Raw genomic sequence first — 16,006 nt, forward strand, 5'->3', positions numbered from 1 at the left:
AAAGTCACCAACACTTTTCTCTCCCATCAGCAGTATGTAATGCCCCCTGATTTTTTTATTGTTTTCTTTGCTGTACCTATGATAATCAAGTCATACTGATTAGTTCCATTGACCCCTGCATTCCTTAAATAGATTTTCTCCAAATAAACTTTTGAATTTACCATCTTCATTTCTTTATTCACCAGTCTGTCTACTATCCGTCTCTGTCCGTGTCTGTCTTTGTCTGTGTCTGTCTTTGTCTCTGTTTCTCTGTTTCTCTGTCTATGTCTGTCTGTCTGTCTCTCTATGTCTCTGTCTCTGTCTTGTCTCTCTCTCTCTCTCTCTCTCCATATATATCCCCTCCACAAAGTATAAGTATAGAAGTCAAATAGAAGGAAAGAATTGACCCAGAAAACTGAACACATTGTTGTCCAAATTAAAAGTAGCAAGTAAGTTCCCACCACAGCCAATGAAATAAGCACCCTTGTTTTTTAAAGACCACACGAGTCTGTTTTAGGTAGCTTTTGCCCAGTTTCACCTTCAGCAACAATCTCTTGACACTGTACCTTTTTGGGAGCCGGCATTCATGCGACAAGTCACAGCTGTGATCACAGGCGGGTTTTGCTTGTCATTCCATGCCCTGGCCCTTCATAACTCCTTCTATCTTAGCAAGCTCCATCAGTCAAGCTCAAATGTCCAGAGCAAGTATGGATCTTGCTTACTCCTTGATGTTGTAAAAGTTCTTCATTCACACAGAACCTACTGCATTCTTTGACTTAAGGCAAACCCACGGTTTTTATTAAGTGTTGGAGGCACAAAGGTCTTTGTTCCCACAGATGACAAGGAAATTCAGAAATGTTAAACATGCAGAGTTTTCTCCACCAAGGGGGATATGTCTTGGTACTTCCCAGACGTCTAGCAGTGGATATTGTTAATAATAGTCTGAATAGACATTAGTTGAATGAGAGTCAGTGCATCTCCCCAGTGGAGAACTAAGCAGCTGAACACAGTTCAGGGGAACAAGTGACCTGAGCTCTTGCTTTTGAGTCATTAGGGAAGGATACCATGGTATTTGTTCAATGAAAGCAAAAGGATATATGGAAATACACATGTATATGCTAATTTGGAACAAAAAAGCACATGAACAAATAATCCAGAAGTCGGTGAGATAAACCCCTTCATAAAAGGTAGGTAGAGGAGAATGAGGCAGACTGAAGCAGTAGAGGTGAGAGCATACACCACTGCAGTTACGATTCTAGCAGGTAGATCTCAAAAGGTATTAACAAAGAAGGAGAAAAACTAACGATCTTAAGAATTTTGACTATGTCAGGATCATGAGCTATTGAATATTGCTCCAAATCCTCTGCGATTGATTATGAAGTATCAGTAGAAATGCCCCCTTGACCTGGGCATGTCTCTCAGTTGCTCCAGCACATGCTTAGCATACAAGAAGCCCTGGGCTGAATCACCATTGCAACATTGACCATCTATGGAGGAGTACACCTGTAATGGGAGCACTTAAGAGGTTGAGAGAGGAGGAGCAGAGGTGCAGGGCCATCATTGGCTCAGACAGTATGAGCCCAGTCTGGGCTACATCACAGCTCTCCTATAAAAGGCCATTTATTGAATGGCATGGGATACACTGCAAGAAATGATTGATATACGTGTGCTTTATTTCAGAATCCCCTACAATGTAGCAAATATCATTCTACTTCATAGACAAAGAAACCAATATTCAGAACAGCATTATCTGAAAGATAATACAAGACACAACTACAACTCATACATGTAACTAAAAAGCAATTGTAGAAGTCACTTTTGAAAAGGGTAGAAAGATATACTATGCTGGGTAATACATAATTTGGAAATTAATCTTGTCTAAAATATTATTTCAACCTGTAATCACCATAAACATTTTAATTCTTTTTTTTTTTTGTGTGTGGGTGTTAGTAAGTTTTGAAGTCTGTGCCTATCTTACGCAGAGAGCAATTCAGGTCACACGCTGTATTAGTTTTCTGTTGTTGTAATAAAAAACTCTGCCAAAAATATCAGTTAGAGACAAAAGGTTTATTCTGGTTTATAGTTGCAGAGCAGATGCAAAAAAGTGAGGCTGTCCTGTAAACCTTGAGGGGCACAAAGCACCACCACCTAAAGCATCTGAACCTCGCCCTAAAGCGTCATTACCTGGGGAGCAAATCTTCAAATGCAGGAGCCTATGGGGCGTTTCTCATCCAACCCATAGCAAATGCTAACGCGTCATTGGAAATACATATTTGATCTGTGTTTGCAGTTGACTGAAAGCTCATTGGAAACAATCGAATAACATGCTCTATGTGATCCAACATGCTTGAGAAATTTCCCCAATAACCAAAGGAGAACATCTACCGCTAAATTTAAATTTTAATTACTTGAAGTAAAATAAAACACGAGGTTCTATACTCCTCAATCACATTCGCTGCGTTCGATGTGCTCAGTGGCCATAGGTGGGCGGTGTCAGGCGGTTTGAGTTTAGAAATGAAAGTAAGCAATCGGATTTCTCACAGGGCAGTAAGCGCTGAGATTGAAGTTTCTCGACTTCGTTCCACACAACCAACCCTTTGCGATGGCAACTCCTACTCTGTGTGTGATGGTTCTGTTGCTTATCCAGTGCGTTAGCGAGGAGAGTTTCTGCAGCTGACCTTTCCAATTAGTATCCTTAAGCTGCTCGGAGGAGTGCCTCCACTTAGTGACCACCATGAGGCAGTTTCTTTTCTTTTTTTTTTTTTTTTATTAACTTGAGTATTTCTTATATACATTTCGAGTGTTATTCCCTTTCCCGGTTTCCGGTCAAACATCCCCCTCCCCCCTCCCCTTCCCTATGGGTGTTCCCCTCCCCACCCTCCCCCCATTGCCGCCCTCCCCCCAACACTCTAGTTCACTGGGGGTTCAGTCTTAGCAGGACCCAGGGCTTCCCCTTCCACTGGTGCTCTTACTAGGATATTCATTGCTACCTATGAGGTCAGAGTCCAGGATCAGTCCATGTATAGTCTTTAGGTAGTGGCTTAGTCCCTGGAAGCTCTGGTTGCTTGGCATTGTTGTACATATGGGGTCTCGAGCCCCTTCAAGCTCTTCCAGTTCTTTCTCTGATTCCTTCAACGGGGGTCCTATTCTCAGTTCAGTGGTTTGCTGCTGGCATTCGCCTCTGTATTTGCTGTATTCTGGCTGTGTCTCTCAGGAGCGATCTACATCTGGCTCCTGTCGGTCTGCACTTCTTTGCTTCATCCATCTTGTCTAATTGGGTGGCTGTATATGTATGGGCCACATGTGGGGCAGGCTCTGAATGGGTGTTCCTTCAGTCTCTGTTTTAATCTTTGCCTCTCTCTTCCCTGCCAAGGGTATTCTTGTTCCCCTTTTAGAGAAGGAGTGAAGCACTCACATTTTGATCATCCATCTTGAGTTTCATGTGTTCTAGGCATCTAGGGTAATTCAAGCATTTGGGCTAATAGCCGCTTATCAGTGAGTGCATACCATGTATGTCTTTCTGTGATTGGGGTACCTCACTCAGGATGATATTTTCCAGTTCCAACTATTTGCCTACGAATTTCATAAAGCCGTTGTTTTTGACAGCTGAGTAATATTCCATTGTGTAGATGTACCACATTTTCTGTATCCATTCCTCTGTTGAAGGGCATCTGGGTTCTTTCCAGCTTCTGGCTATTATACATAAGGCTGCGATGAACATAGTGGCGCATGTGTCTCCTGGTAGAGGAGGCTGACCTCAGAGAGCAGTGAGTAATAAACAGGTTTCTCAGTCTGAGATACTAGTCTTCCTCCTCACCATCGTGAGATGGAGGGAAAACGAAAAGGATCAGCTCGAATCCTTTCCTCTGGAGACTTGTTGGGTTGCACCAGGGCTCCCTGGCTTCCTCATTAACAGTCTGATTTGTGTGTCCTCTTCCTAGTGCTTTTAATTTTGTTTTTACATCTGGGGCTCTTTCCTGTTAAAAACATAAAGGCTATTAGACTGCAATTCTCCCGGGACTCACATTGATCTCCCCATGAAAAGCTGTAACTTCTAAAACAAAGAGATCCTAGACAGAAATCCTCTGGGTATCAGGGGAATTGGCATAGACCTGGTTCTTCAGCCCCTTCATCATCTTGAAAAATATTTTGATTATTAATGATAACCGGCAGAACGCAAACACACTGGCCTTACTTCTCAGCTCTGTGACACACAGCTGTTTAAGTGGAGACTTTCTTAATACACATTTGCATTTTTTTTGACAGCAGGTTTTTCTCTACTTAAGTAAAGGAAAATCTGTTGAAGACAGAAGTCTTTTCTTAAGTTTGTGCACTTCTTTCAGGAATGGCAGATTGTTTTTGCAGAGGGGAGGAGAAACAGGTTGAAGAAAGAAGATGGAATGATGTGCATCAATTTTAGCTTATTTGATAGTAACTTAATCTGTGTCAGACAAAGTCAAATGAATTACAACCTGAAAGGGAATGAATTCTTTTTTTTTTTTTTCGGGGCTGGGGATCGAACCCAGGACCTTGCGCTTCTTAGGCAAGTGCTCTACCACTGAGCCAAATCCCCAACCCCGAATTCTTAATGAAAATTATTAGGGCACGCCACCTGTCTACGTGTGTGTATACGTACGTGTATACGTGTGTGTGCACGTATATTTGTGTGCATGTATATGGGTGTGTGTGTGTGTGTGTGTGTGTGTGTGTGTGTGTATGTGCACGTGCGTATGTGTCCTGTTTCTTAGCAAAAATCTGTTTAACCCAGATAAAAAGAAAAAAGCAGGAAGAGTGATCATTAAAAGGCTGTGGTAATTTTCTAAGGCAGTGTTGTTTTTCTCTTTAGTTTCCCCGTATGAAATGTTGGATGCAAATTATATGGGGTAAAATAATTGTTCCCTCCCTGAACTATAGTCGCAGGGTGACCTATTGCATTTGCTCTATTTACTGTGTCTGCGGCATAATTATGAAGACTTAGCTGCTCTCCCAAATAGTTACAGATGTGGGAGAAAAATAAATTACTTTTGCATGCTAGCCCTGGACATCGTGCTGCTGTAATATAATGTAATCGGCCACGAACAAAGGGAAGTTATTATATTCATTTATATTAGTTTGAAAGCTGCAGAAATGTATTCTGTTATTTTAGGCTGAAGAACGGAAGTGGCGCCAGTGGTGACCGCCTCTCTCTGATCATCTAGCTGTACCCTGAAGGTCGTCTTTAGAAGTGGGGCATTTCAGCCTCTTCATTGGGCTTACTCAACTTCAGTGCGTGCCGTGACATATTTGAGGATGGGAGAGAGGGCGCGTATTCGTCCTATGTGACTCCAGATGGGAGAAATAGGAATGACAGATATAGCTGACAGGCTGATTTTAGCTGAATGTAAAGATGAGATCTCTTAGGACTACCTCAAGGTACACCCTTGTGTCTGGGAGCTGCTGAGAGCTAAGTGGATTTCCTTTTATCCGTAGGTCTTGTCTTGAAGAACCTTTCCCTTCTATTCCAGATTCATGAGCTCAGCCCTTTGGAAGGAGAAAATACTATGACTCTGGGAAACTTCTCCATATTTCAACTCACACACACTCACTCACACCCATATCAACATTCTTTTCTCTCTCTCTCTCTCTCTCTCTCTCTCTCTCTCTCTCTCTCTCTCTCTCTGTCTCTCTCTCTCCCCTTGTTCCCCTCCCTCTCCCTCCCTTTCTCAATCCCTTCCTCCCTCTCTTTTTGTAACACACACACACACATACACACACACACACACACACACACAGAGGATAATGCTTCTCTTCTAAACATTGAGAAATTTATCACATATCCCTATATTGTTTCATAACATAAATTTGCTCGAACTAACAGTTCTTCTGTATAAGGTCATTTAAATGTTAACTCTTTACTTGATTTGCAAAGAGTACAGTTGACTTCATCATGGAGGTGTAACTGAATGACTCATTTAGATTTAAAGCTAGTAAAGTTATGAGCTTTGGAAATTGTGATAAATTTTACAGTGTTCATTTGTTTTTGTTTGTGAGATGGCTTAAATAGATTCCCATTAAAGGCACTTGTTTGAAAATGCCCTCTGGGGGTTTTCACAGTTTTGGGAGGTTACCAATTATGTTTTCCGATTTCACATGTAACTTTATAAATCTAATTTCAGTGACTTCCTGTCTATGTATGAGTGTTCTCACTTGTCATACATGTGTGGAGGCTAGATGGTGACATGGCTGTGATCCCTTGGGTTCCCCACCTTAGTTTTCCAAGTAGGAACATTGACAGAACTGTAGTGATACTAGCAGAAGAATGAGTCTGTGTCTCCCCATCACTATCTGCTAGGTGGGTGCATCTGCCTGCCCTGAGACCTCGGTATCCTGGTGATCCAAACCCAGGTCCTCATGCCTGCACAGCAGATTCTTTACCTCATCCAAGCCTTTAGTTATATTTTAAAGTGAGAGATATCATAACTCCTATCATTTAAAATTTTTCTGTGACTTTCCCTGAGTCTTACAAAAAAAAGTATCTACCAAGATAAAATTAAAGTGGGGAAGAAAATCTGTGCTGTCTAAAAGCAATTGGTCTGAGTAAATTTTCTTAATTGCCTATATTTGAAATTCTCTGTGAATTATAAACACTTGCTGGTTAGTAACTCCTACTAACCGCTAGAAAAAGATTGCTTTGGACTTGATTGGGCAAACAGAGAAGACAAGCTTCATCAGAAACCATCTCCACCATGAATTACCTCTGAAATCTGATCCCAGTTTTTCTCAGAGTCCAGGGAAGTTGAACTGTATGGATGGATCTTGCATGAAGTCTGCATTTCCACTCCATGAAATTTTGTACCTGGAAGCTAGAGACCCCAGTGATGGGTTAGCCTCATCCTGTCTCGTTGTGATTTTGGTGGCTCTATTTAGCTTGCCAGTTGAGATTTCTAGTTGAGAGACAATGTGGGAAAAACTCAGATTCTATTTGTACGGATATGTTCACAGTTGGGGAAAGAGAAATAATTGTGACTCTCATGTGTTAGTTTGGAATCTAAGCGCGGGACTGCTTTGGAGTAAATAACGTGCTTCTCAGTGACTCATTATCCTTGTAACTGATTACAAAGCCATGGGCCGAGAGTACTCCTCTGATGGATGTCCTCAATTCCAGATTCTGTGTTTTCCCCAGGGGTTCATGGGAAGGGGCCTCATTAATCTAAGCAGCAGGTATCTCCGGGATTCCAGGAGCCAGCCGGTAGCAAGGTTGTCTCTTGACTGGGGCTAGTTACTAATGGGACCGTGAGAAAACTGAAGGTTATGCCTTGGTTGGTGAAGTTGCCTTCAAGACAGTGTGAGAAGTGATGGATCAGGGAAAGAGAAGTCTGAGTGAGTGTAAAATCATTTAAATTGCCTTAGATTTAAATGATAGAGTTTGAAATAGAAAGGAAAGGCAGGCAATGCATCATCATTTGCTGTGTACCTGGTTTAATTAACCTTGCATTTCCACTTGCGTAGTCGTTTGGGTAGATGAGGAAAAAAGACTGTGGGATAAAATTGACCTTGCCTTCCTCCACATGCATATGGAAATAGCAGGCAGGGACTTTACAATTAATATCGATTCAATGTCAGAAGGGCAGCATTGATTGCCATGGAGAAGACGGGGTGGAGGGGGGGTCCTGAAATTTTCATTTGGAACATATGAAAGTGCAAGCTCTTGTTATTGATCTGCGTCGAGAGATTGAAGGTATGTGCTGAGGCCTGTGGCAATCCAGTCCTCATTTCTTACTCTGGCATCTTCCTCAGACTGCTTTGATAATGCTCTTTGCATTTTTTACTAAAAAGAAGGAAATGTATTTGATGTAAGCAGCTGACATATCTATTTTAAGCGTCCCCCATTTAACGATATACAGGGGTGTATGTGTATATGGACTTAGGCAACACGGGCTTTTCCTAGCACATGACTTTTGCATGTCATGGGTCTGTCAGAGCAGATACCTCAGTAAAACCTTACCTCCAATAGGCACCACCTCCTTCTTGTTGGTCAGTATAAAGCTATCCTCACCTAGTACAAAGTTTGCTTCCATGAATCCAAGGGCATTCCTGAGGGGACACTGCAGGCTCCTGGATAGGTTTTAGGACCACTGTTCTGAGTTAACAGCTATGACAGGGAAGTTGAATTAATGAATTTGTTCACCAGGGTGTTACATTCACTTCTCCTGTCAATTCTAATTATTTATTTTTTAAATGAAAACTTTGGCTATCCTGATAGTCTCTAGGGCCTGTCAGCAAATATGTTTGACTCTCCAGCTATGTTAGAATTCACAGGTCTTCCGTCTACTAGGAGGAGCAAAAGCATTCAGTCACGATCTATCCATACAAAATGACAATTCTAGTAAGGGGAACTCAGCTTAAGTGATCACATGGTTGATATTTACACTAGAGTTATAACAGAGCCACAGTTTGTAAATCACTAGTGGCGTTTTCATGCCACGGGTGTCTGGACAGTTTATACGATGTGTAAGAGCTCAGAGACCTACAAGGACATGAAAGCTGTGTTTTCAGTGGTCAAAGGCAAATGAGTGATAATCTGGGTAGCTGCTTAACATCTCAGATAGGGCTTGGGTAGCTGTGCTAACAAACCATGACCAAAAACACCTTGGAGCAGAAAGGCTTTACTTCTCTGTCCTCTGCCCATCTGGATGGATTGAGGTAGATGGCTGGGAACACAGGAGGAAGAGTTGGGGGCCAGGAGTGTTGCAACTGTGACCATATATGAAATTCTCAAAAAATTATATAAATTATCAGAAATTATTTCCAGATTAAATACTATATATTTAAGGTTGGGGTAAATGGAGTCATTTGTCCCATAAAATGCTTATGGCACAAACATGAGGAAATTAGGAAGGAACTCAAGCAGGAACTAAAGCAAGGTCATGGAGAGGGGCTACTGATTGGTTTGCTTCTCATGGCTTAACTCAGCTTGCTTTCTTGTGCAACTTAGGACCACTGGCCCAGTAGTGTCCCCAAACCCTGCCATGGAGTGGGTCTATCCACAGTAACCATTAATCATGAAACTGAACTCCAAACCTGGCTACACATAATGTGATAGAAGGATTTCTCAACTGAAGTTTATTTCCACAGATACCTCTAGCTTGTGCCAAGTTTCCCGAAACCCAACTAGGGCGACCTATGTCCTGCAAGTAAAAGCTATGCTAAAACACTTAGTTGAATTCATTAAAATAAAATTCTCAGGTGTTTACCTTAGGAATGATGTTGAGCAAATAGTTGAAATATTGATATGTGTGTGTGTGTCTGTCTGTCTGTCTGTCTGTGTTTTGATCAAAATCAATACCTCATGTTTTTGCCCTAAGCTTTTAATGGGACAAATGATTCCATTTCCCCCAACTTTAAGTATATAGCATTGAATCTTGTAATAATTTCAGATAATTTATGTAATTTTTGAGAACTTTATACGTGATCACATCCACGTCATTCATGGTCCCCATGTCATGGTCCCTCCTGTGTTCCTAGTCATCTATCCCAATTCATGACATCTTCTTTATTACACATACACACCATACAACACACACACACACACACACACACACACACACACACACACACACACACACACTCTGAGTCCATTTAGTACATGTTTCTAACATTGATCACTAGAGATAACATACCTATGCAGAGCTTGTCCTTGAGGACACTGACTCTCTCGGAGGCCAATGACTGCCTATAGCTCTTCCTCTTGTGGGCAGAACCTTATAGAATTGTCCCTGTCCTCATGGACAGATCCATGTTTCCATTATATCTCTCTTGTTCAGGTACCCTTCTGCTGTGATTTCACAGGTGTGGCCTCCTTCTCATGTCTAGTAGGCATCATGTAGCAGCAGACATCCTGGCTCATACAATGTTTCTACCTACTCTTCTGTAATCCCGAGGCCTTGGAATAATGCTTTCATTTCAGATGATGAGTTGGCATGCGCATCCCATGTCACTTCCACATTTTGAGCAGTTATGGGTCTCTTAAGTCTTCATTAGCTGCTAAAGGAAGTTTCTCTGATGAGGGGTGAGAGCTAAACGTATCTGGGGGTCTAAGGATAGAGACTGAAAGTACATTTAGAAATTGTGTAAGTTTGGAAAATGGTAACAGAAGGTTCTATGCCCCGGACTATGACCTCTTCAGCCATGGATAATGGCTATGGTTTATAAACGTAACAGTGGGCAAGACTTAGCAGGATTCCCTGCCTTTCTCTCTTGGCAGCTTGTATTGCACCTTCTAATACCTTGAAAGGCAGACCTCAGGAATGAGAGAAGATAGTATAGAATTCTGATAGGATGCTGTCCATCTGGTTACCCTCATGTGCTTATACACTGTCATTGTGTGTGTGTGTGTGTGTGTGTGTGTGTATGTATATATATATATTTATGTATGCTTAGAAAATTTGAACTGTATATTTCTATCAACTATATTGCAGTCTTAATTCAAATTTCACACTAAATTTTGTCATCCTGTGCCCCATCCTCCCAAGAATACACGGCATAACATTGTGTGTAGCCATCCAAACCTGCGAGCGCTTCCTAGTCTATGACACATATTTTCCCCATGAGAGTCCATGTGACATTTTGATACAATGCTATGTCAACACATTTCGATTCTTGTTAAATCCATGACATGGTTTTCTCAAAATTAAAAATTGGGAGAAAGTGTAAGGATGTTTTCTCAGTAGAGATGGGCTTCATGCCACTGGTATTAGGCTTGACCCTCCCACACCAGACACTAATGTAAAACTTGCTCTGCACACTTGTCTATAGGCCATCGGCTGAGAATCACTCTTCCCGAATGACTGTAATAAAGCCAAGGAAAAGAGTAGAGACCATGATGGTAAAAGCCCTGTCCTCTTGCCCACCGTATGCTTTATTCCTAGTACTATCCAGAGCATCCACTTTGGGAAAATGCTGGCCCCCAACTCTTTCATAGTAGACAGTTCTGGGACATTCTAACACTTGGGAAATTCTTCCACTTTTTTTTTTTTTGGCATGCACAAAAACTGCGAATGGAAAGAGCATCATTTCAACCAAAGGATGTGGCAGCTGATGAAGCATAACCCATGTTAACAATCTTGCTGAGAAGTGTCTTGCTTTTGCAGAGTACTGGCACCTACACAGTTATGTTGTAGGTGCCACACTGCGGCATGAGGATGCTGGAGCCATCCCAGGTTGACCTGGTCACGGTAGCCTTTGCTCAGGATGAAGCACAGAATGAGTGTCTTCTCTTTTAGTTCTCTTTTAGTTTAGTTTAGTTTTGAAAGATGTTTGTATTCTCTGGGTCTTTTTCAGCTAGGAAGCAGCCATGTGGAACAATAATTTTCCACAGACAATATAAATATTGGATAAGTGTGAGTGTTCTTTGAAACAAATGAAGAACACTCAAATATCACATGATTTTTTTTTTAATTGTAAAAGGTTGTTTTGGCTTTCCTTAATTGTTCTTTGTTGAAAAGACGACATAAAACATCAGAAATTCTATGTAATTTTTTTTTTACATATTATCAATAAAGGTTTTTGTTATTTACCTTCTGGTTTAGATTTCTTTTTCAATAGGAAAAGACATGAACTGATCCTGAGATACCTAAGATTCATCTCATTAAGTGTTAGCACCCACGGAGTTCTGTGTCAAGCTTTGCCCTCAGCCTGTTAAACAGATGTTCCAGGTAATTTTATTAGGAGAAATCAGAAGACAATTTTGAAACCTACAAGGTTAGATGCTGCTTTTGAATTCTGACTGCTTTTAAATTGTCATTATTGTTTTCATGGGCGATTATGACTTATAATGCCTTCAAATGAAACACCACATGTGTTACAGAGTTGAATCTTTAGCATGTGGTGACAGAAGGTGGAATAAATATGGGGCAGCTGTGGGTCATATCTGGGAGAATTCAGGGCACTTGTAGGTTATTTCATCATTGTGTAAACCTTACAGATGACAATTGAGATGGACGTCGCTGGCGACTGTAGTTTCAGGTTGTATGAGAGTGGGATGTGCTTTTGGATTATATGATGCTCTACTTTGAATCTTGAAAGGCCAAAGGATTGATGTTCAGCTTGGTGCTACAGGAAAATGATGAGAACTCTAAGACATGGTGGCTCTAGAGAGTGCCTAGGTCATTGGAAGTGGATCCTCCAGGTGAGTAGTGGAAATCCAGCTTCTTCTTTTCATGGTTGCCATGAGGTGAGCACCTTTTCTGTGCCATGAGCTCCTGCCATGTGTGTTGACTCAGCAAGGACCCAAACCAAGAAGACTAAACAGCTATAGGCTAAGTCTTTCGAAGCAAGGAGCCAACATAAACATTTTCCTTTCTAAGATGATTGTCTCGGGCAGTGGTCTAGAAAGAAGAGGCTGATGAGCGTACCTGCCATCACACAATAGACTGAATTTGTACTTGTGAACAGTTCTGAATTTATGGGAATTTTTGAAGTAGGAATAACAGCCTTCCTCATATACAGGAGTGTTGTGGCGATTGTGAAATACTTTCCACAGAATAAGAAGGTAGATTTGGGTAGGGATCAGGATTTCTTTCTAGAATCAGTGCAGATATACTCTGGCTCCGATGTCTCGGTAATGGTTCGATTCAAATGTACAAACCGGATAGGATTTTAAGCACATTTAGGTGATATCCGCAGGTCTCAGGATTGGGTATAATAAAGAGGAAAGAGAACAAATCAGAGCCATTTCCAAGGTATAAAGAAGGCAAACGCATGTAAGGGCTCCTTGAGAAGTACTGGTGGAGTGTATTTTAATTTGTCATATCTGAAATCTGTGTGTTGACACTCCTGCACTCCATGGTAGCATATAGATTTCCATCTATTTCCCAGAGTAAAGGGGGAAGGGGAGAAGGAGAGCTCCCACATTAGAGGAAAGTGATTCCTTCCATTGTCTAGTTCTGAGTTTCTAAGCTAGTGCTATACTTCATTCAATCACGATTGCATCCTCCGAGGTAAAATCATGTTTCCCAGACTAACATTGTTTTCCAATTAATTAAAATCAGTTAAGAATGATTTAATTGAACGCTGCCACAAGTACCATAAATCACTGTGATGCCTCACTGTCGTCACCTCGCTCCAGAAAAAGCACCTCTTGTGGCAGGATCCAGTGCAGCTGAGAACAATACTCAAAGCATTGATCTAGGATGACATAATTGTCAAATCTGTAATTATGTTTGTGTTGCCTGTAGCCTGCTCTACCGTTTGAAAACGTTGGAAATTATTGCTCTCGTCGAGCCAGCCATTTAAATATATGTCTCGAGATTCATTGTCTGCCAAGATTTTAAGAAAAGCATCATTGGTTTTTTTTTTTCCTTATGATTGTAGGCTTTGACACCCTAGGCATCAGAAAGCGCCTTCTCATATGTTCTCACTACTAAATATGGGCGTAATACAGGGTAGCCTGGGTTCATCTGTGCAACTAAGAATGATTAGGTACGGAGATTGGATGGAGAGATCCTTTGAAGGAATGAGGATGGGTTTGTCACACTGGATCATATTTCAGAATGAATTTTGACATATTGAATAGACTTCATAACAACCGATTAGCATCTCGGAATACTTAGACACTTCAGTGGTGCCAGCTCCCTTGTGAGGGATGTCAGAGCCTCGCCTGGATTCACCCAAACAGATGGAAATGTTGACTTCGTGTTGAATTTTGCCCTCTGTTTTGCACTTAAGTTTTAGTACAGGATAGAAATCCACAGTAGACTCTCCAAGCACAGGGCACCTTTCCAACACCGATCTGCAATCAGTGTGCCTGTACTTATCCATTGCTTTATAATCTGAACCATCGCATTAATCTCATGCCTGTATCCTATTCCTCCTGGGGCACCCAGCTGTGTCATCATGCCTGCTTCTTGATAGCACGCTACCAGGGCTGGTTGCTCTGTGACAGACATCTGGATGACCAAAGGGCTAAACAACCCAATAGGTTGTTGGAATGCAGAACTCAGTTCAGATACAGTGGATACTTGTACAGAAAGAGAAGCATCCGCATCATCGCTATGGGAACAGCCCACAGTGTTCTCATTAGAATTCACCTGAGTTTTGTTTTCTTCATAAAATACATTCCTTAAGGACAAGAGTGAATACTTAGGTGAATTCCAGCCCTCCACACACGAAACCAAAACCAGCATTAGTTCAAATATCCAGAAGGATATAGTTCATGGCCATCTTTCTTTTGCCATTTACTACAATTATTTTCTTTACTATGGTGATTTCTTCTAGTGGTCCTGTACCTGTGCTTAGCTGCCACAAGGAAATTGTTTGAATATACCATACAGACCGCTCATCAAATTCTTTCTTCCGTGAAATGAAACAGAACCATGTTCCGAGTGATAGAAAATTACTATAATTATTGTATCCCATGTGGAAGATTGTGATTACCAGAAGGACGAAAACCCAACAGCCTCTCAGCGTAGCAAGAGATGACTATGGTTTTCTGCGGGCATCTTCTTGGTGGCATGGCATAAGAGTGATCGTGCTGGTTTATCAGAGAACATTTAGATAGTTCCATATAGATAGTTAAGAGTATGAATATAGGTTAGGGCAGTCCATTTTCAAATCCTGTATTTCCTAAATGTTGTGTGACTTGATAATTGGCTGCTCCTGTTTCTTAATGCATTACATGAAATAATACTATAGGACTCATGGGCTTATTTCCGATATTGAATATGTGCATCTTAAGCACAGACCAGTATTCAACACACAGGAAGATATCATTAATAGGAGTGGATACACTGAAGTTATGTATGGCTACATTTTTTTTCTTTTTGGGATGCTTCATTGAGCACAGGAGAGGTAATAGGAGAATGGAAATGCTGTTCTGATTTTCTAAATTGATGGAACATTTGGATTCTGAAAATAAGGGATTATTATAGCTCTTTTAAAAAAGTAAGTCTAGTCAAACCTGGCAAACAGATGGCTTTTGGGCACTGAGGAAAAAAAGCAGCGTGGTCACTAGCCATCATAATGTGTTAAACAAAAGCCAGTCGTTTGCAAGTAGCCTAGTCTGACTTGTGGAAAGTCACTGGACTGCTTGACTAGGGGATGCCTTTCCTGGGTATGTGGATTACTTCCTGTTTGTGTGTCCTGGTTATAATGAAGCAGCATAAGCATGATCAAGTAGAGTTAGTTTCACATGTACAGGTATGATCATTGTTGTGGGGTGGTAGAGTTACAAACATTCTCTTCCGTACTGATACCATAAGAGCATATGTCAAACATGTGTACTGTGAAAGTGACCCACATATTAGAAGGGTATGGCTAATGTTAATGGTGCATATGTGTAAAAACAAGCAAACACACCATACCACACAGCAAGTAAAAGAACCCTAAGCCAGGCCATTAATAGGAAGAATGGTTGAAATGAATGAGGACATTTATTACACACACACACACACACACACACACACACACACACACACACACAAACACACACACACAGTCTTTTATCTTATTATTTTAAAAATCTGAAATAACCAAATGTTCTAGGCTTACTAGAAATGTATGTCGTTAAATACATTTTGAACTTTGAAACTTACTAGTTTTGTTTTGATTGATCAGTGCTGGTTGATTGGATGAGATTGACTGGTACAGTAAAGAGTAGTGAAGTTAACCCAGCTTGTGTTAATAGTGATGTGTCCATTCCCAGAGAGGGGATGTGGAAACGCAGTCTACTGGGAAGATGATGGTGCTTTACAGAGATGTTTCAATGAGACAAATAGAGTTTTTGCACATTTACAGCCAGGGACACTGAACACCATGGAATGTCGTCAAGATATAACGACAGAAGAGGATATAGTTCAGTTAAGATAGTTATGTGGATTCCTACTGAGAGTAAGAACTGTTTATTCTGTCTTGATCAGCTTTAAGGTTGTTTAAAGCACATATGTACATGTGCACATATGCCAGGATAACATTGGGAAGCTCAGGGGGAAACGAATGACTAGGTTGTTTTCATCACGTAGAACCTGAGAGTGGAACGTATATTATCAGGCTT

At 41.1% G+C, this 16,006-nt stretch overlaps 1 protein-coding gene and 1 non-coding gene across 10 annotated transcripts in view; one reads left to right on the forward strand and one right to left on the reverse strand.

The window, feature by feature from the left end:
• Positions 1 to 16,006, forward strand: part of Unc5d (unc-5 netrin receptor D) — a 546,764-nt gene that overhangs the window by 58,427 nt on the left and 472,331 nt on the right. The window lies entirely within an intron of this gene.
• Positions 4,481 to 4,561, reverse strand: Trnal-aag8 (transfer RNA leucine (anticodon AAG) 8). Its single transcript has one exon. It is a non-coding gene; the product is annotated as a tRNA-Leu (tRNA).

This window comes from Rattus norvegicus, chromosome 16 (genome assembly GCF_036323735.1).
Source record: "Rattus norvegicus strain BN/NHsdMcwi chromosome 16, GRCr8, whole genome shotgun sequence".
In the NCBI taxonomy this organism is placed as follows: domain Eukaryota; kingdom Metazoa; phylum Chordata; class Mammalia; order Rodentia; family Muridae; genus Rattus; species Rattus norvegicus.